General features: G+C 38.5%; 1 protein-coding gene, 1 long non-coding RNA gene and 1 pseudogene across 2 annotated transcripts in view; 1 reads left to right on the top strand and 2 right to left on the bottom strand.

The window, feature by feature from the left end:
- Positions 1-11,482: 11,482 nt before the first annotated feature.
- Positions 11,483-22,163, bottom strand: part of LOC126610217 (probable disease resistance protein At5g63020) — a 69,652-nt gene continuing 58,971 nt past the window's right edge. Inside the window, exon 3 of the mRNA XM_050278212.1 lies at positions 11,483-11,528. The gene's annotated coding sequence lies outside the window, so the exon portion shown is untranslated. The remainder of the gene's footprint in view (positions 11,529-22,163) is intronic.
- Positions 13,194-15,955, bottom strand: LOC126610226 (probable disease resistance protein At5g63020; annotated as a pseudogene).
- Positions 15,406-16,140, top strand: LOC126610227 (uncharacterized). Its single transcript, XR_007618429.1, has 2 exons — positions 15,406-15,513; positions 15,727-16,140. It is a non-coding gene; the product is annotated as an uncharacterized LOC126610227 (long non-coding RNA).

Raw genomic sequence — 22,163 nt, forward strand, 5'->3', positions numbered from 1 at the left:
GATTCATGTTGTGAATTGAGTTCTGGTATCAACAAGGAAATTTGCAAATAGGGTTTCGTTTGAGATTTAATGTTTTATCGAGACAAGTTTCAGGTTATTTGAAATTAAAGGAATTGGATGTTTTCATTTGTTCTTTTCGCATCAAGATATATGAAAATTGTATTTGTAAAGTGAGCAACGCAATTTGGTGAAATATTCAATAAACCTAATATTGCCCATTGTAAAAGTTCAGCCACTTAATACTACGGTTTAGTAGTATTCCTCTTCACTTGTATGTGAGAAATCTTAGGTTCGATTCTTGCCAAAGATGAATTTGAACTACATTATGAGGCTTAGCCCATCCCCTCCCCTTAGTGTAGATAATATCGGTTGTTCCAAAAATAAAAAAATATGGCAAAACCTGCATTACAAACACATCAGAAAAAAAAAGGTACAAAAAAGAGTAATGCTATATTTATCATTTATTTGTATCATCTCTCTAATAAAGGTGAGACCCACCAAACATGTGGGTCACATCTCTATTAGATAGATAATACAAATGATGCATGTAACCAAAACTTTTGCATGTTAGATGTCTCGAACAGATGCATTTTGATGGACAAGTTTACTTTTTTAGATTGTGTTGAAAAAAGGGGAGAAAATAAGGTATTGGTACTATAACCCATCAGTTGCATGCAATGCGTATAATCTTCATCACTGATTTTGGGAAATCCTGCTATGGTCGTATATCAGAAAATAATGCTTTCTAGTACTTACATATGAGAAAGAAAAGACAAGTTTCATTCGTAGACTTTAAAATATGTATTTCTAGGTCGGATTATTATGGACCTGGAGGGTATTATATATCCCTAAATTTTCACGAAATTTCTCTACTTTTTGTTTCCTAATTGTTATCTTAACACGTGAACCCTCTTTTCTTTCAACTTCATATTTGTGGAAATATTGGTTCTCTAGTTTCTTCTATGTTTCTCGGTGAAGTTCCCTCATAAAATTCTCCTCTGTTGAAATTTACTTCCGTTAGCATTGACATGTTGAAATTTACTTCCGTGAGCATTGACATGTAATTTCCTAACTATCGCTAGTCCAACAAACATTTCAACCCCTAAATCGGGCAAAAAAATTCGTGGCTTTCAGTTTTTTATAATGAATTTCTCTTAACATTTACTCACAAAAAAGTATGCGTGTCGTGTCCACTTTTTTGAGTTTGAAACCTGTACTTTTGTTAATCTTGTTTGTAGGTACAATCTTTGCTCACATCAATATTATTGGCGTAAATCAATAGGTAGAAAAAGGGAATGTAAATATTGTGTAATTATTAGAGTTCTTTATTAGGAAAGGTTTGTTTGTGTTCTTTATTGTTTCCTTGGGGAACAAAGATTGTATTATGTTTTTATATTCAGAATATGGAATACATGGAAATTAAGCCGTAAATTGAATTTGGTATCAGATGAGAAGTAGTGGCGTTGAAGATATTTTTGACAAAGTGCGTAGTGATATTTTGAGAATTAACCTCTACCATCTGTGGAGGGGGCATTCTCAGTTCTTAGGCAGGAAGCACAACGCCATGCAACCATGATGAGAAGTAGTGGTGTTAGGAACCAAGGAGGAGCCCCTCCTGTGGCTATGGTTTCACGGCCACCTTCGGGTAGCCGACCCTTTAATCCATCACCATCAGCCAATTCTTGCCCATTCACTCAGGAAAACAAAGATGATTTGAAGTGCACTTTTTGTGGGTTCGGTAGCTAATGGCAAGGCACTGTCGAGAATGGAGACAGTGGCTCTCGGCAAGACACTGCCAAGAATTAGAGTATCATGCAACCGCTGAGCACTGAACCAGCTGGGCCTTCTCAGCAACGGGCTGCCGAGTGTGATGCAGAGTGTTGGCAGGGAGCTGCCGAACCAGTTATGTGAAATCCCGTTCTTGGATTTCACTGTTATAATATGTGTATTTGTATTATTGAGATTTTATATTATTTCTCGAGAATTTATTTTAATTTGTTTGAATTTAGATTTTAATTAAACTAGTTACGAAGTTTGGAAATTAATTATTTAAAATCCGTAGACCTTTGGATGTCACATTTTATATTTTCGAATAGATCTCGAAACCATGAACGCATAGGCGAAAACCGTTTGCAAGTCCGGATTATAATGGTATAGTTACGGACGTTTGAAGTTGTGTTACTAAACTATAGATTTTAGAAAGAGTAAATTGTAGCTATAGTCCCTGAACTTTAATTCAATTGGAGCAATGGTCCTTCAACTAAAAATCCATTACCATTAGTCCCTCAACTCATCAAAACGTGCAACTATGGTCCCTCAACTAAAAATCCATTACCCTTGGTCCCTCAACTTTAATTCAACTGGAGAAATGGTCCCTTAACTTTAACCCAATTGTAGCAATGGTCCTTCCAACCAAGGTTTAAAATATCGATGATATTGGAAATATCGGTAGTCCAAAAACATGAAAATTTCGATGGAAATATCGGGATATTATCGATATCGATAAAAATTGAATAAAAACCACGGAAATTGTAAGAAAAACTTGGAAATTTTTATTGAAACTTTGCAGGATGTTTATTTAGTCAATTATCTATTAGTTTATCACAAAAAAGTGAAAGGAAATGCATTGCATGATGAATTTAATTGATTTAAGTTGATTATATAGCGAGCTGGCAAACATTGTGAGTGTAGAAAATATTTAGGAATTAATGAAAGAAGTTTAAACACACCATAATCATTTATATATAATGAATTAGTACAATATTTTGAACCTCATAGGAACCTTGTACATTGCATATATAATGAATTGTATTAATTCATTATATATTTTACACTTTATACATTGCATGGTAGATTGTTACACCCACCCTCAATTTAAATTGTATTTTCACTAAATTTGAGTTTATTTTACTTTTAAAATTGTTTTTGAGTCTTAAAGGTGTGCCACGGGGCCCACCTTTGTTTGTTGTTCCCCGGGTCCAAGCCTATCTCTCTCTCTCTTCTCTTTCCTTCCCTCACACTCTCTTCCTTTTCCTCTTTTTCCCCGAGTCTCTCTGTGTTCTCTCATCTTCCCGTCGAACATATACACACACCCAGTCACCGCACACCCTTCGTAGTACTTTGTCAACGACATCATTATCACCATCTAAACCGCGTCTTTCTTTCCATTTCTTTCGGTGCAGCTAGGACAGTGGAACCCAGGAACTTTTCGACGAGTTCTCTTGATCCTTCTCCGGTTAGGTAAGCCCCAGGTTGCGTCAATTCATCTTGGATGTTGTGTGGTTGAGATATACTAAGTTTTATCTTGTTTTTTTAACAAGGTTTTAGAACGAGATCGACCTGGGGAAGGCACACCCAGCTCTGGTGAGGCCGTGAGTGTTGAGGAACTTTTCAAACACCTTCGACTGTTTCACGGCAAACGGATGGAATATAAACATTCCTCTCGTCTTGTGTTTCATTTTGATACCTAGATCGGAGTCTAGAGTGCTCTTTTACAGTCTGCCGGAGCTGTAGAAGCTCTGGCGTTCTTCTCTGATTCGCACTAGTCCTAAAATATCGTGATATTATCAATAATATCGCGATATATTGACGATAATTGAAACTCCCCAACCCCATTTATTTTAAAATAATTGTTTGGACCTAAATTGGTGAGCCAAAGGGCCCACCCCTTTTATTTTGTCCCTCGGTCTCTCTCCTCTCTGCCCTTCCCTGTGTTCTCCCCTTTCTCTCTCTCTCTCTCTCTCAATCTTCTCTTCCTCACTCCCCGATCTCACACCTTTCGACCCATACCCGAGAGCACCCACACCTGCAACTACTCTACTCGAGAACATCATCATCATCATCAAGCATTGCTTTGGTCTATCTTCCATTGCAGCGAGATTGGTGAAAGCAGAGAAAAGGATCTCCGGCGAGTTCCTTGTGGTTTCGACGATAGGTAAGCCTTGAGACTTCTCTCTCTATCTCTGTACTATCTATCCCTCTGTCACTTGAAAACCTGATCATCCCTCCATCTTTCTCTTGAACCGTGATTTCACACTTACAGCTGCTCTCGTCATTTTCTCTCTCAGCGTGTGAGGCTCGACAGAGCCCAGGAAATCCCAGCGAACTCGCGGGCACCCAAACCCGAATTTCGAACACCACCGGCCGTTCCATGGTAAACCAAGGGTATAACCTCGCTCCCTTCTCTTTTCTCTTAAATTTGATGCATAAATTGGAGCTTAGGGTGTATGTTTGTAGTTGGCCGGAGCTGTAGAAGCTCCGGTGTCATTCTCTGATGAGCACCAGGCCTTTAGGCCGTTCTCAAAGGCCACAGGCCTTAAGCCTGTTTTTGTTTAACCCCTAAACCTTTCCAAAATTAGGCCTTAGGGCCTTTTCCTTTTATTTGGGGTTTAAAGCCCGGTTGTTGGTAACTAGGCTTGCGGGCCGTGCCTTGTGGGTGTGTATGGGTCGTGTGTGTGTGTTGTGTTGTGTGTGTTGTGTGTGGGTGTACGTCCGTGTGTGTGTGTGTGTAGTGCATGCATGTGTGTGTTATGTGTGTGACACGTGCGCGTGTGTGTGAGTGTATGTTGTGCTATGCATGTGTACATGTGTGCTGTGCATGCATGTGTGTGTGTTGTGTGTGGCTTTGGGCTTAAACCCAAACCACCCTTTTTATTCCTAGGCTTATCCAAAACCAAAACCCTATAGATCCTAACCTTATTTAAACCTAAACCCTAATCCGGATTCAAGCCTAAAACCCATTTGACCTAGTTTGACTGTTGACCCCCGGTCAACGTTGACTTTAGGGTTGGCTTTTTGGGTTTTCGTCCGGGATCCTTCTTAGGGTAATTCGACTTCCTGAACCCATTTCCAATGTCCGTTTTCCCAAATTCGACCATTTAAGTAGAGTTTGACTAAATGTGCTATTTATGTGCTTATGGGCAATTATTGTGACGTTTCCGTCTTCGTTAGTGGCGTAGCTTTTAGCAGCTAAGTACTGTGAGTGGATCCCTTCTAAAATTACATGATTTTATAATTTAATTGCATAAATGATTAGCATGCCTACGAATTTATGATTCGATTTATGTTAAGCCTGTTTACTGAATTTATTGATTTCGTCTCGTGTTTTTGGTGAGGAATTAAATGTTAGCCTATTTTGAGCTATATTTTAATATATCGTATTTTCTATAAAAACCATGATCTGGTAGACTATCTGATAGATGACGATAGGATGCTAGAACATGTTTTAGAAACTCCTCTTTATAGTATAGACGATGGATGACTTTATACTATGAAGTGGTTATTTATGAGAGGCGTAACTATTTGTGCGTACCTAGATGACACTATGCCGCCTGGGGCGAGGATCTGGTGTTGGCATTTAGGCCTAGAGAAATAATCCCTAGCTACGGGCTGAGGGACATGGAGTAGGCATTGGGCCGGGATTTGGTAATCTCTGGCTACGGGCGTAAAGACCACGGAGCAGGTATTGGGCCGGGAGTTATATTTATTCAGTGATCTTTCTAGCAGCACACCGCGCTTACGAGACGATCTATGATGCGTTTATTGTTTTGATTTCCGCGATGTTTTTCCGCGATATGACTGTTGGAGATATTTTTGGCATGCTAGGTTTTTATTAAATCCACCACTTATTATGCTAGTAGTTTTCATTATATAAATTGTGGGGGTTAGTATTTTGATAACTGTTTTATTATGTATGTATATATAACTTGGTCCACTCACCCTTGTTTTGTGCCCCCATTCAGGACTTAGGATCAAGGCACCTAATCCCGGCATCAAGGCACTTCCGCAACAACATCTTTGAATCCTCTCGATGTATGACCCACTTCTTTATTTATTCAATTTTATCTTAATTCTTTTTAGTGATTAGGTTTAGTTGTATGCTCTGAACACGTTCCTAAATTGTTAATTCATTGTATTTTAAATTCATAACCCTTATTTATTTCTTATTCTTATCTTTTGTATCAATTAATGGCTTTCGTCACCCTCGGGTGTCGGCTAGCATGTGTCTATCCTAGTATTCGGGGAATATCAGGGTTAGGGTGTGTCAATAATTAAGTGGATAAGTGTAAAAATATCGCCCTCTCACAAAAACGATATTATTGGCGAAATATCGTCGATAATATCGATATTTTAGACCATGCTTCCAACATAACTCGTTTTGACAAAATTTTTGACGTAGTTGACGAAAAGGACCATAATTACACACTTTGATGAGTTGAGGGACCCTAATTATATAAATGGTTTTCCAACATAACTTATTTTGACAAAATTTTGAAGAAATTGATGAAAGGGACTATAACTACACATTTTGATAAGTTGAGGGACCAATGGTAATGGATTTTTAGTTGAGGGACCATTGCTCCAATTTGATTAAAGTTCAGGGACCCTTACTACAATTTACGTTTTTAGAAATTATTTAAACTCTCACTTTGAGGGAAAAAGCCCAATGAGGTATGTGCTTTTATGGCCAATTAGAAGTAAAGGTTGGAGGGAGGACCAATTAGAAACAAGAAAGGAAAGAGCAACCAATCAGAAAAGGAGGGAGAAATAACCTTCTCTTCCTGTCTACCCATTCCTGCGTAGCAAACCGGTTTTGACCTGGTTCTAATTCCAGCCAATTTCTGCCAATTTTTAGTCGAAATTCACCCATCCAACACCCACAAACTACTCCATAACCTTCCCTATATCATTTCCACCTAAAGTCAAAGGAAATTTAGGTGTAGTTTGGTGAAAATGCCCACCATGGGTGCTGCGGGAAACCTTGTCAAGATTCACCATTTGTAAAATGATTTCATTCAATTACCACTACCATTAGACTCTCCTTGAACCCAAGAAAAAAACCCAAACAACCTTGGAGACGTCGGAGCAAGTATGAAGTTCGAATCGAAGCACACCCAATTCTAGGGTTCCGGTGGTTTGTGGACGATTTCAGGTGTTTCCAGGCAGAATTGGCCTTAGCCACAGGTATGAAAATTACTCCCCTCATTGAGATCTATATGTCTGTAAAATTTGGTAATTTTTGGAATTAGTTGAATTTTCCAGCGAGTCGGGGCGGCCAACCGTCATGTACAGCGGCGCATGGGCCGAAGTAACCCTTGACCTTCCGAGGCTAAATTTGATACCCCAATTCCATATGTGAAGTTTGATTGACAAAATCTCGTTGTATGGCTATAGATTTGATGGAGACCACCACTTAGACATTATATGAATCGATGTTCAAACCGTTGGATCATCATTAAAATTTAATATGTTATAGTACGTAATATTTGAGAATAATAGAAACTTATGGATCGGGAATCCAACATACGGATCTTCCCGAATTGGATTTATAAGTTCGTAAAATAAAACGTCAACCGCCACTTGACTTCGTGATTGGCGGAGATCCGACCGATGGATCGTAATTAAAATTTAGTGTGTTGGTCTAGAAGCATAATGTGGACCCTAGGAAGTTGCGTGGCTGAAATACGATGTGTGGATCTTCCGAATTAAATTACTTGGGTGTGGACCCCACAGTTAATTGAGAGTTGACTTTTGGTCAATAGGTCTTGAACCATTTAAATTACTAAAATTAGTATTACTAGAGACTCAGTGAGGCTTTGCGGATTTGTCTTGGTGAGTGACTTTAATATATGTGATATGGTTATTACCATGTTTTCTTATATTAGTATCCTTTGTGGATACGACTTGGTTTTATAAATGTGTTTTATGTTAAAATGTGATTTTATAATTGGACATCGATCTATTTTTATTAAATATGATTTGACTCATAGATTGGAAATATTTGTGAAAAGGTGATTTGAAGTTCATATTGAAATGTTTATGAATTGTGTTGTAAATATATATTTGAAATGTTGAGAAATGTGAGGGCTAGTAGAGGACCGTTACCCTAGTGTCACGAGGTTAGGTGACACCGAGTCTGGACCATGTAGCAGTGGTACATGGATGGTCATGCTTGGTTAATCCGCGATGGGGGACCATATTATTTATGGATCGCGCTTGGTTAATCCGCGATGGGCGATCTTTATGGCCATGTATATTTAGGAGTGATCATGCTTGGTTAATCCGCGATGGGTGATCACTGCCTAACAGTTCTGTAGGTGTGACTCTGCTTGGATGGGAGGTCACTACCTACTTGGTTATCTTGACCCTACTTGGTTAATCCGCGATGGGGAGTTACTAGTGATCCTGCTTGGTTAATCCGTGATGGGGGACCATATTATTTATGGATCGCTCTTGGTTAATCTGCGATGGGCGATCCTTATGACCCTACATACTTAGGGGTGATCATGCTTGGTTAATCCCCGATGGGTGATCACTGCTTAACAGATTCGTGGGAGTGACTCTGCTTGGTTAATTAGCGATGGGGGGTCACTACCCACATGGTTACTCACGGATGGCTCTGCTTGGTTAATCCGCTATGGGGGGGGAACTTCTTGTTTGGTTGCTTATGTAGGCTTCGGCTGAACTACGTCCCTCTAGCCCTAGTTTTTATTGTACATATGAACGATGGATTTTGAGAATCTTGTGGTTTGAATTAGAAAAGCCGTTGGATGTCTGGGTGACTCATTCGGAGTTTTCAACGACTTGATTATGATTTCATAAAGCCTGATTCTATACTTGATGTTTATAGATTGTGATTGATGATCTTTTTTTATTGAATATCACATACTTGTATTATTGTCACTCACCCGAGCTTCGCAACTTAACCAAGTTCTAATTTGCCCAGTGCACCATTTCCATGATGTAGGCACTGATTTTACATGCGACAGGTCTGGGTAGATTACGAGAAACTGGTTGATATTTTGGTTCCGTTGAGTGGTCCAGAACCCGATGTGGTTGGATTCCGTTGAGTCATCCGGAATCCTTACTCTTGCTCATTTCCATAAGGTTAGTCTAGAACCCTAGACTCGAGTGAATGGGAATTAGCCACAATAGATCACATGAATACAAATTAGAATTACCATGTCATTATTCATAATCCAAGTAGGGAATTATATAGAGTTCCTTGGTTAAATTCGTGAAATGATATGGTATCGCATTGTTTGATTAACGTAATTAAATGCTAAGATCGTGCATCTTTGATTCATGAATTGATTAATTGACGAGATTGTGGAATGACGTTGGATATGAGTGTTGTTATTATGATTATTTTAGTTGATCAATGTTTCTAGAGAATAATATTGTGCATTGTTAATTCTTTAATATGTTACACGCTATGAATTGTGATTTTATGTGGGAAACATGATGATTGATGTGATGGATGAAGTGGAAATGTTAATCGTCATGTGGGATTATTACGTTGGATATCATTGTTATTGTTATGATTAGACTTGTTGATAAATATGGCTAGAGAATATGATTGTGCTTCGTCGTTTGTTCTTTGAAATATTGCATGATATGCATTGTGGTATATTGTTGGGACATAGCGAATTATGTGATGAATATTCGAGTGTAGTGAAATAATGAACTACGAATGGTTTGATCCCTATTTAGGGTATGTAGGCAGTCTAACGAGGATGTTAGATGCATCCATAAAGTTTACGAAGAATTATTGCGTAGTTGGATCTTAAGTTGTGTTTTGCCATTTCCCGAAAGCGGGGTATGTAAGAGATACAGGTATTTGGTGACGTCACGTGTCGATCCTGAACGTATGTCGGGATCGGGGCGTGACAAGTTACCCCACTCTAGCAACCATTAGCTACTGAACCCACAAAAGTGCACTTCAAATCATCCTTGTTTTCCCGAGTGCCTTGCCGAGAGCTTTCACAACTTTCTTTTTCAACAAATGCTCCCCCTGGGTTACATATTTCCAACCATCCAAGATCACCACTAGTATTCTCCCCCTGGTGATCGGAAGGTGATGGAATTGAAGCATAAAAGAACTCAGATTCAGAAAAAGAAACATCCATGGTCACATACATATGGCGAGTTTCAGGGTGGTAGCACTTATACCCTTTCTGTTGAGGAGCAAATCCCAGAAAAACACACCGATGAGCACATGGATCCAACATACTACGATGAATCTTGTGAATATGAACATAGGCTACACACCCAAATACACGAGGGGTAAGAGTATTGGTTAATACTACGGGAACAAATTCTATTAACACTTGGAGAGGTGTACGAAATTCCACAACCCGGGATGGCATACAGTTAATCACATACACAACATAGGTGACAGCTTCAGGCCAAAACCGTTTAGGTACAAACGTACCAATAATTTGCAAGAAGTTTGGTTATTGCATCGTCGGTTAGGACATGCTTCATTTGGTTATTTAAGGCGTATGTTGCCTAGTTAATTTCATGAAATAAAAGAATCAAACTTACATTGTGAAGTATGTATTCTCGCAAAGAGTCATCGCATGTCGTTTCCTCCTAGTATGAATAAAAGATTGCTTCATTTTGATCTTGTGCGCTTTGATGTTTGGGGTCCCTCTCTCGTTAGTATTTTGTATGGAATTAAATGGTTTGTTAACTTCATTGATGATTGCACTCGTATCATTTGGATTTATGTGATGAAGAATAAAAGTGATGTTAGTATGGTGTTTTGGTCATTCTCTCAAATGGTTGCAACACAATATTCCTTTGTTATTAAAGTTCTCCGCTCTGATAATGGAGGTGAGTATATTGGTTTCGAGTTGTTCGGCTTTCTTCGGGATTAAGGAATTCTACATGAAACTACTTGTCCTCATACCCCACAACAAGATGGGGTTGCTGAGAGAAAAAACCATTATATCCTGGAATATTGTATGGTGATCACCACTAGTATTCTCACCGCTTTGGGCCGCGCCCTCAGAATTTTATTTCTGGGAACTCACGTAAGAACTTCTCAGTGGGTCACCCATCCTAGAATTGCTCTTACCCAAACTCGCTTAACTTCGGATCAATTGTGAACCGTAGTCTAGTAAACAGGAGATGCTTCATACCCAAAAGCATACAGAGCCATATTTTAAATATCTTGATTTTCTGTATCTCTGTTGTCTAGGGATTTTAGCTGTTATCTTCTAAATTTTATGCACATTATTATTGTAAAGACATTTTCAGTTTACAAGATATGGTGTGGCACTATCACATGAATGTAATTAGCAAAAAATAGTTTGGTTAGTGTGAACTACGTCAAATCTTATTTTCAAGTGCAGATAACCTCAGAAAATTCTCCTTTGGCTATGTATTCTTGGTTCTCACACGTGTGCGTTTGTTTGCGTGCATGACTTTGCACTCTTCTCGCAAACTAAAACTGTGGTGACACAACAGCGACTTAAACCCCTGTTGTGTTTGGGCTCAAGATGACCCCTACTGGACATCTTTAGTTTCATATATAGTAACAAGAGGTCTTAATCTTCACATGTAGAAACAGTAAAAGAAACAGAGACTTACTTTAAGATTTGATGAATATCAGAATACACATCGGTAGGCGAGCAACCATGCTATTGGTAACAGGTATTCCATGTTCGTGTCTTTGGAATTGGCGCTGGTCCGGATGAATTTCTGTCTTTACGCTTTTGATGACCTGCACTCGAACTCTACACCTCTAGGATGGAAAGAATCACTCAGATGTTGTAGATATATGATCTACGAAGAATATGAAACATGTTCATATCTTTCACATTGTGGAATATCCTAATTTGGATGAATTTGAAATTGATTGTGCAGAATGAGCACCTAATGATCCTCGGATGTCAATGATGACGAATGACGAATCACATGTGCTTCTTGGCCTTCAGTTTGTACAAAATGCAATCTTGGAAGAAGAATGTCCAGCGTTGACGAAGCTGCCACTTAAAGAGGACTGAAGCATTCTACGTCACTTGGCCGACAATGGTGGCCGGAGAGTCTGCTGTGAATTGTATAAAAGTAGTAGAATACATGATTTTCTTAGAGCCCAATGTGAGGTTCAACAATAACAATATACACAAAGCTCAAAATGTATAGGACCGTAAAGTGAACGAAAAGAATGATAGAATATGGAATTTCGAAGTTTCGAATATCCAAACAACATCACAGTATTGAATATATTATGGTATGTACCTGTATACAAGCATAATCATCCTCCTTGTTCTTACGTAAGGTCTTCTTGCTACCTCACTTAATATCGCGTCTAAAGCAGGGAAGAAAAACATTTCGAGCATCTTCGTCCTTCCACTCTAAGGAAGACCACCAGTATTCATGTCCTCTGATTACAATATTGCTCCCCTCAGCACTTGTGGAGTTGAGTGGAAGCTTTCTCAGCGCTGTACATGCAAGTACCTTGATTTCTTTCAAATACAGAAAGGGCAAGGCCTTATCATGTATGCTACTCAGTCGTGGAAGCGAACTCAAAATCAGAATGGTATGTTTTCCAAAAGGGTTCAGTTCTTGTACCACATTTCCAACTCCATCCAGTATTTCCAGATCGATTATTTTCTCAATATCATTGCAGTCATCTACACATAAATGGCTGAGATTTGCAGCAAAAATGAGCCAAGTCATGTCTATGAGATCTAGGCATCGTGATACTTCTATGAACTGAAGCCAACGGAAGCAATTTTGTTTTATCATCATCAAATGCCGTGTTGGATAGTGGCCAAAATTAGTGGCCAACTTGTAAATGCTTTTTGATTAAATAAAAGAAAAAAAAGGTGGACAACATCATTGTGTCCCTTCCTTGTTTTGGGGAGAAAAAAAGGCACCTTGTCTAAAGTCCTTTTTATTTGGCCCTCTGTGAAAGCCACGAGATAGTGGCTAGGTTTTAATTAGGGCAGCAGCTGCCATTTGGGAAGAGTAGCAGAAAAATAAAGGCAGCAGCAGAGACGAGAAAGAAGAAGAAGTGCAGCAGCCCCATTTTGAAGAGAAGAAGAAGGTGCTCTTCTCTTTGGTTAGTAATCATTCATCAAAGTTGTATTTGTTGTATTAGCTTTGAGCTTTATATAGAGAGAAAATTATTCATAATATTTCCTTCTCTATTTGGTTATTTGGTGTGTGAGAGCTATTGGTTGTATTGGGGTTTTGGGTTATGAGATTGCCAACACTTTGTAAACTCCCATTTGGTTGATAGTGGATTATTGGGTGAGCTCCTACTGCTCCGAGGACGTACTCCAGTTAAACTGACTGTTGAGGAACCTCGTTAAATCTTGGTGTCTTTAATATTTTGTTCTTGCATTTCATTTGATATATTTCCTGTGGGTTGTCAAGAGTTGGTTCCATAAGGCTTGGTGCTATCCTAGCACAACATGTCGGGGATCATTGGGTGCTCGTCCTGCCCAATAAACTTCCAATTGTTTCCAATTAGGAGTATCCCGAATATAAAGGGTATCAAGATGTTTCATATGCACCAAAGAAGATATGTCTAAAAAGCTTGCTTGGTTCTTGCCATCCGAGAGCTGTAGAGTCTGAATGTGGGTCACCAATTTGTGGTATCCGATTAATTTTTGCAAACAAGAGCTACTTTGTACGCTCAAAGTCAAAACGTCAAGGTATTCCAAACTCTGCATTTCGTCCATCAGGGCTCCTTCACCGCCAACAAGAATTCCATCTGAAAAACTACATGCTAACTATAGAATCTGAACTTTGACTGTGATCCTTTCTGAATTGACTGAGACGAGATCGTAACTGATGAATGTGAGCATCGGAAACTCCTCCAAAACGTAAGAAGCTTATATCGGCGCAAAATTGGAGCAAATAAAGCACGCCATGGAAGATAATTGGAGCGTTTAAGTTTGATAGGCACCATACTTCCAATGTTTTGAATCGTAAGAGAGGCATACGAATTCGAAGAAAACGAAGAATTTGAGGGATTAGGGTTTGGAACCTGCACCGACGTACGAGGAGAAGACGAACTAGATGGAGACGCCATGACAAATCACAGAAATAGAGACCAAATTAACAACACAGAGGTTGCGATTGAGGAAGAATGATGAAGAATTTCAGGAAAATTGATGAAGAAATCAGAGATTGGGAGCAGGAGGGAAGAGGATCGAGAGGGGGAGAGCCGGGAGGCAAGAACGGCATGATACCATATAGAATCTGAACTTTACTCTTTTATTCGATGTAATGAATAATTACAACAATGTTAATATATATACTTGTGGGCTATCTAACAGATTACACTAATGCCCTTAACCAATCTAAGAATATACAAATCTATTTAACAACAAACTTAATGTCTAAACTTTAGCTTCTTTACTAACATCCTCGGAACTTTTAGCATTGGAAAACTTGATATTACATTTTGTGGAACAAAATGAAGCTCATCCATATGCTCCAAATTCAAATATTTTAGCCTCACACAAGCCTTTAATTCAATCTGCAGCTCTCTTACACCAGCTCTTGACAAATTTAGATGTTGTAACGAAATCAGGTTGGAAACGCCAGACGGCAATTTGGTTATGTTCAGATTTTTAGACAAATCCAAAACTCGCAGAGTAGGCATATGATCGGAAAAGCCATCAGCAATCATATTCAAAGGACCTTCTCCACCTCTAAGAAATAAGGTCAACAGATTTGGAGATTTGGGTGTTTCAACTAGGCTTTTAAAATGATTACCAACCAATGATACCCTTCTAGTGTTATTCCATTTCTTCACATGCGGTGTTCCCTGGAGACCTGTATGCACGAGGACACTCTCATTTTCTTTCCCGCTGTCACAAGCTAACCACAATGCCATGTCATGAATTAAGTCATGCATTTTTACAAAATTTCCTTCTTCTTCCAACAAACATACTCTTCAAACATCTCCTCACACATCCAAAAATATAATAAATCATCTTTACTTATCAGGAAATCTTCCGGAAATAGAGCACAATATATGAAGCATGATTTGATTGTCTCACTGGGTAGATTATCGTGACTAAATTTTAAAGGAGGAAATACCTTGCCTCCCATAACGGAAAACTCTGAGGCAGATTCCTTTAGAACTCGAATTGCATGATTCCATTCGTGGGGTGTTTTCTTGCACGTCATGGCTCGACCAACTGTAATCAATGCAAGTGGCAAACCGTCACACTCATTCGCCACGACTTGTGCAAGTTTGGGGATATCTGGATGACTTTGAAGAGCTTCTTTGCCCACCTTCTCCTGAAACAAGGTTCATGCTTGGTTCGGCATTAGGCACGGCACTTTAATCGTTATTTGAGCATCCATACAACTACATATATGCTCCAAACGAGTTATGAATATGGTCTTCGACTTCTTATTGTCAGCTGGACCAGTAATCGCTGGATTAGGAATCCCAACTTTAGTCATTTCAATTGGCTCCCATATATCATCCAATAATAGCACAAATTTCTTCTCACTCAAGAACTTGAAGTTTGTGGTCTTTTGAGACCACGATCCAAATCACAAGATCAAAATGGTAAGAAGTACTAAAGGCGAACTTGTAATGGATTTTGGTAAGGAGGGTGGTCTTGCCCACCCCTCCCATTCCATATAATCCAATTGCTCCCACCTGTTCATCTTCAACATATCTCCAGACCTGATCAAACATTGACCCCATCCCCACTGTTGGTTCAGTAGGCATTTCATGGACTACACCTACCGGTAAGCTTTCTGTTGCCACCTCTTCAAAGCTTCCCTTGCTTTTCAAGGAATCCACTTCCACCAACATTTTAAACACTTTTTTCCGTACTTGTAGCTGGGAAAGTAGTTCTTGGAGCAGTAAACTCCGCTACATGATTTCTGAATTTCTCGATCTGCACAATTTTGAACTTCTCTGACTCATGTCTCAATAGTTTTCGCCTTTTTAATCCACAGTTGTACCTTGTCCAAGCGCTTCATGGATGTCTGAAGCTCAGCAACCTGAACACTTCTCACGACATCATTCTTTAAAGCGGTCAGTTCTTGCAAAGAACGATCCAGATTCCAGAGCTTTAAGGTTTTCTCCGAGCTTGCTGATGTAGTTTGCTTGTTGACTAAGGAAACCCCAGCAGCAGAAGTTAGTTGTGGGATCGCGGGATATGGAGACTGAGAAAATGTTCCCCATGGCTTGAAGGAATACTGAAAAATGAAAAGATGGTACTTTTGTTTGGGAGAGGAATTAGGTAAGTGTTTTGTTTTGTAAACAGGATGATATGTGGAATGAATTATTTCAATGCCTATACGTCTACGTTGTGTCGATCGGGCTCACCAGAAACTTCAATGTCACTTTAATCAGAAGACCCACTAATTCACTCTTGACTTCCAGATAGACTTTTTAGGATTCATGTTGTGAATTGAGTTCTCGTATCAACAAGGAAATTTGCAAATAGGGTTTCCTTTGAGATTTAATGTTTTATCGAGACAAGTTTCAGGTCATTTGAAATTAAAGGAATTGGATGTTTTCATTTTTTTATTTTTTTTCTTTTCGCATCAAGTTATGTGTCGGTCGGGCTCACCAAAAACTTTATGTCACTTTAATCAGAAGACCCAATAATTCCGGTTTTGCCCCCGATTATTTGGCCTGTATTCCAACTTTGCCCATTTGTCTTGCTGTGGAGATGGTGACACGTGGGATTCCCAACCTCCTCTACCTTGGTCACAAGTCTGGTGTCTCTAAATTGGTGTCTCTTATGTGTCTTCTTTCTACCATTTTGATATCTGTCATGAATTTTAACCTCAAATTTAATAGCGTTAATCTTTCAAGAATGAATTAAAAAAAAATAAAAATTGATAATTAAAAAAACAACGCATTCTCGATGGTCATTCACCGCCAGCAAAGCCTCTTTTACTCTTCCCTCTCTTTCCGATGAACCCACCCACTGATTATTAATTTTACTCTTGGGTTTCCTTTCCCCTCTTTGTGTGTTCACTTTCCCTTTCAAAAATAACCGTCAATTCCTCCCCAAAATTCTTTCATTATTTTTAGGATTTGTTAGAACTTTTACAGAAGATATGTTCTATTGGGATTTTCAACCAAAGCCCATATTATATCCCTAATCAGTGACATTATTCCTAAGAAAATTAGCAATAGATTCTATCCAGAAATTAATCTGACAGAAGTTTGATTTGACTGTGGATATTGAATGGGAAGATAATTATTTCAATCTTGGGCCAAGAGAGAAAGAGAGATAGAGGGAGGATCCGAGGAGAGGCTTTGGCGGCAACGAGTAAGAGTGTCCAGAGTTGGGTTACTGGCGGCTAATGAGGTTTATCTGGTTGCGTGGACAGCATTTGCTAGTTCTTTGTTTTTTTTTTCTTAAGTGTGGATGGAAGAGGCTTTGGCGACATGAGTTGGGGTAGCCGCTCCTGGAATGGGGTTGGCCGGCGTGGGTGACTGTCTGGGTTGCTAGGCCGGGAGATTTTCGGGATCCGGGGTGGGTGGGAAAGCGGTGGTTGCAAATTTCTTTATTTTTAGTTTTAATTTCTTAATTTTATTAAAAGTTAACGGGGTTAAGGTTAAGTTTAAATGGTTGGACACATGTCAAAGAAATAAGAAATGAGACTCATAGGAGACACCAAGTTAGGGACAGCATACCCGTTGCCCTCTACCTTTTTTTGTTGCTCACCGCTTCACCGCAAAAAAATTAAACCAGTTCCCTTTCAAATTTCAAGTTTGAACCACCGGTAGCACAGTTTTCATGCACCTTAGCTCTCATCTGATTCTATTTCTTCTTCTTCTTCTTCTTCCTTAAAACCCTCCAATTTCCCCAAAACCCTCCCTTCCAAATCCCCACTACCCCTTCATCCCTCACAGAGTCAGATTCCCCCCAATCCTTCCAACCCAACGGTCCAAATTTTCAATCTTTCCTCCTAGTATGCATCCATTTCCCATTTTGAATTTCGATCATTTAGGTCAAATTTTGAACCTTTAGACCATCTCCAACCCTTGGGCTAAAAGCCAAATTTTTTAGCTCGGAAAATTTAGCTTTTAGCCCAGAAGCAGCTTTTTTGCTCCAACCCTTCTGGCCTAAAATTTTAGCCCAGAATTATTAAAGAATGAACTTAGGCTAATTTTTTCTTAAATTTATTTTAAAAAAAAATATGTAGACTATCGTAAATTAATTTTATGAAAATTTTAATCTAAAAATATTTAAATTCCGATAAATATTAAAAAATCACTAAATCGATACATGTGAAGCACATACAAAACACATGTGAAGCACATACACATGTGAATCACATAACCTTCACTCATCCTCTATATAAACACAGGATGAATATTAGTTGATCACGCAATCTTTCAACCTTCAATCATCCTCTATATTCACCAATCTTTCAACTTTCAAAGTATTTTTGTTTCCTAAAAATCCTCAATATCTCATCAATGGGTGATAGAAGAAGGCGTAGTAGGACAATGAAAATGTGTGGAGTTCCATAATTTCTGAATTTTATACACCTTTTTCTAGTCGTGCTCATTTGATTAAACTTTTAGACTTCTCTTTTTATTTAATCTTGCTTAAAGGGGAACATTTTTATTTAGCTTAGGTTAGCTAAGTTTGGGTTGAAATTATTTGACTACGAACCTTGTACAATTTTTATTAACCTATTTGGACTAGGAAAGTGAGGACAAATGGCTTTCTTGGAGTGGCAAAGTTTGCCACGTAGTTCACTCACCATGCCGACCCAAGGACACTAATCTGATCATTAGCTTGTTTGGTGAAAAGTATGTAGCTTAGGTGTTATCACATAGGGCTTTTAGAGTGCTTAGTAAGCACTTTAGGGTGATGACTATTGGAGCCTAGGTTGACAACTAATCAAGCCTATAGCTAATGTGGAATGGTGGATTAGCAATTGAAGTTGAAACTTATAACTAATGAGAACAACTTTTGCCGCCTTATTTATGGTATAAATAGGAGCAATGCTCAATCTGTGTTTTTTTTTCCTTTGGCAAAATGCAATACGTACCGTATGTAGAAAGTGTGTAAGAGAGTGTTAAAGGAGATAAGCAAAAGAAGTACTCATGGAGTAAGAAGAGAGGATTTGAGGTAGGGGAATTTGGGGAATTAATTGATTGCATTTGTTACTTGTATTACGTGAAATATTGTTATGTGAACTTGAGATATATTCAACTATTGACTTAGATGTGCTTTATTATGTGATATATTCAACTAGTGATCATTATCATTTGTCAACGAAGTAAAGGAGTTACTTATGTTGTGGGAAAATGTGGAAATTAGCTTTTGTGTAGTTGAGTTTGTTCATTGTGAAACCAGTTTCAGGCAAGCATGATGTGCACAATAGAATAGGATATCGACGAGAATTGTCGATGTGGGTGATTTGGGTTGGAGATCAATGAATCAGATAAGATGACTAGCAAAAGGGGTTATGAACTTGGGTTAGTTGATGTGGGTTATTCTATATATTAAAGCACTCGGGGCCACAATGGTAAAATGCATGGTATGGGGCATGTAGGTCTGGTTGCTTCAATATATAGATTAACGGGTTGGGTAGAAAAGAAGTATTGTTCTTGCATTACATTACTCATAAAATATTCATAACATTAATAATATTAATCACTTGAGACTTTGGGCCCCTACTACGCTTTTAGCTCACCCCTTATTAGTTGTGTTACAGGAGATGAGACATGAATCTAGTGGATGACTTGGAAGAAAGAGACTGCTTATAAATAGTTTTAAACTTTTGAAGGAGTTGTTGTCGTTTTCTTTTATGTGTAAGGACTATGTAAATTATTTTGTTTAATGAAACAGTTTAGTTCAACACAATCACATGTTATTACCTTTAAGTTACCCATTTTATTCATGCCCAAAAAAAAAAAAAATTTAGGGTGTGACAAGATGGCACAATACCAACCAAGCCTTGACATTGAGGGTGCATAAATGATCAACGCATAAGTTGAATTTGCAAACTCGCTTATGCAATATGAGCACCATGCCGAATCTAGCTATCGTGGTTCTGTCACGGGGCGGTCATTTGTGCAACGTGATAGAGAAGAGTGTCATGACCGAATGATGAAAGATTATTTCATCGAGCGTCCGAGATTTCCTGCTCATGATTTTCGAAGGCAGTTTTGAATGAGGATAGAACTTTTTGAAAACATCTTGAACGTAGTTGTTAATCATGAACGTTAATGTGTTCTTGTGTTATGTAATAATTTTAAGTGTACTATGTTGGTGTATTAATGTGTTCTTTTGTTATGTAATTATTTTATGTAATAATTTTAAGTGTTCTTGTGCAAAATTATTGAAGGCATCTGGATGTGCAAAATTATTGAAGTGGCTTCTTGTGCAAAATTATTGAAGTGTCTTATTTTGTCTAGAACGTTGTCAAAATTATTGAATGTCGTTTGAATTATTGAAGGCATCTATTGTACATCAAAGTGTGCAATAATAAGTACAATAATTATTAAAGGCATCTAGATTAATAGAAACAGTAATTAATAAGCCATAAATTTAATACACACGACAATTACTAAAGTACATAAACTTAATACAAACGACAATTCATAAGCCACATAAATCACATAAACTTAATACAATCGATAATTCATAAACTATATAAACTTAATAATGATATCCACCATCTTCACTTGGTGGTGGACTTGGGATATAGGGTTGAGATGATTCATCATCTTGAAATATACTCTTTGTGGCATGCTATCGCAAAATTTCCTTTTGCTTACCACACAAGAACTTCTTCCTCTATGGAGTGTATTTGTTGAGGTCCTCCATCATGCAATTAATTTTGAACCTATCTTGCTCCCTATCCCCTTCTTCCTTCATTTGCAAACGTATTTGGGCCGCTTCTTCTTGGCGAGCGCTATGGGTTTCACTCAATCTTGCAAATCCTGTAGCAATGTGTCCACTCATTGGATCTTGAGACTTCCCTTGTCTCTTTGCTTCCTTTTGCTTATATCTTCCCGGAGGCCTTGCAAAAGGAGTTGGGGTCATTTCATCGACACCTTTATTGGCACCTTCATCTCCGGCATTTGTTGGTGCGGCTTCACGTTGAAATAATCTTCCCTATTGTTGGTCCACATCCGTTCCCCACCTCGGACAATCCTTGAGGACATCCCAAGCATGTTGCAACTTAAAAACTTGATTTTTTGGTGTTACTCTTGTCTTGTAAATTTCCATTGCTTTGTCACCCTATGCAAAATATACATAAAAACAATTAGTTGCAAAATAATATTATGTACATGACAAATAAAATATCAACAAAAAAGCTCACAATTTCTGCGGTGCTCCTTCCACTAGCCATGCTAACCACGGCTCTCTCCAAGCTTCATTTCCATAAAGTGCATGCTTTATTGATAGTCTTCCACCGATCGTAAACACCACCACCGTCCCTCCCGCCGTCCTTTTCATGAAACTTTTCAATGATTTTATCCCACAAAACCTTTTATTTTGATTCGTGCCAACTGCACCATCTTGGCTAACAGAAACCCATGCCAAGCATAAAGCAACATCTTCCTCACTGGTCCAATTACGACCTCTAATATGCTCTTGCCATGTTGAACAATTTGGAAATGGTAGAAAGAAAAATTGGAAGAATTGTAGGAGAAAATTGAGTTTTCTGTGGATGTTTGAACAAATACATAAGTATTTATAAAGTTTTTGGGTGAATTTTGAGTTAAATAATTTTTTTTAATTATTTTAGTTGTTGGATTTAAATTTGGGATGTTATATCTTTTTTTTACCGTTAGATTTGATTATATTCGATCTCAGCAGTTGGATTCAATGTATTTTAAAATAACATTTTTTTTAAAACACAAAATTTGAATGTGGACCGTTGGATCAACCAATGGTCCAAAAATGTGAGCCGTCCGATGAACAAAAGAGCCGTTGGGCTCATAATTGTGGCCAACAATGCCCCTGACAGTGGGTTCCACCCTGTCGAGAGTTAAAGGCTGACGCTTGCGTGGGGCGAGTTGCGTGCGTTACCGGGTTGATAGTAGGCTGGGCTTGGGTGCGTCCTTGTGTTCCTGGGCTATTTCTTGGGGGGTATTTGGCCTTAGTTTGGCATTTAGCTTTTAGCCCAAAGATTTGGCTTGGGTTGGGTTCGGTTGGGTTTTGGGGGGGGGGGGGGGAATAAGTGGGGAAATTTGACAAATAGCCAGGGTTGGGTTTAGTCTTAGTTATTGTCATTGCTTAATGTAGTTGTAATTTAAAGTTGGAGAAATTAGGTTCTCATCCTCCCTTTTGCTACTTCATTGATTAAAATTCTATTCATTTTCAATTTTTGATCAAGGTCCTTGGGTATTAATAACATCATTAATTATTTCAATAATAAAATATTTTTTTATTTCTAAATAT

The sequence above is a fragment of the Malus sylvestris genome, chromosome 17 (genome assembly GCF_916048215.2).
Source record: "Malus sylvestris chromosome 17, drMalSylv7.2, whole genome shotgun sequence".
Lineage (NCBI taxonomy): Eukaryota > Viridiplantae > Streptophyta > Magnoliopsida > Rosales > Rosaceae > Malus > Malus sylvestris.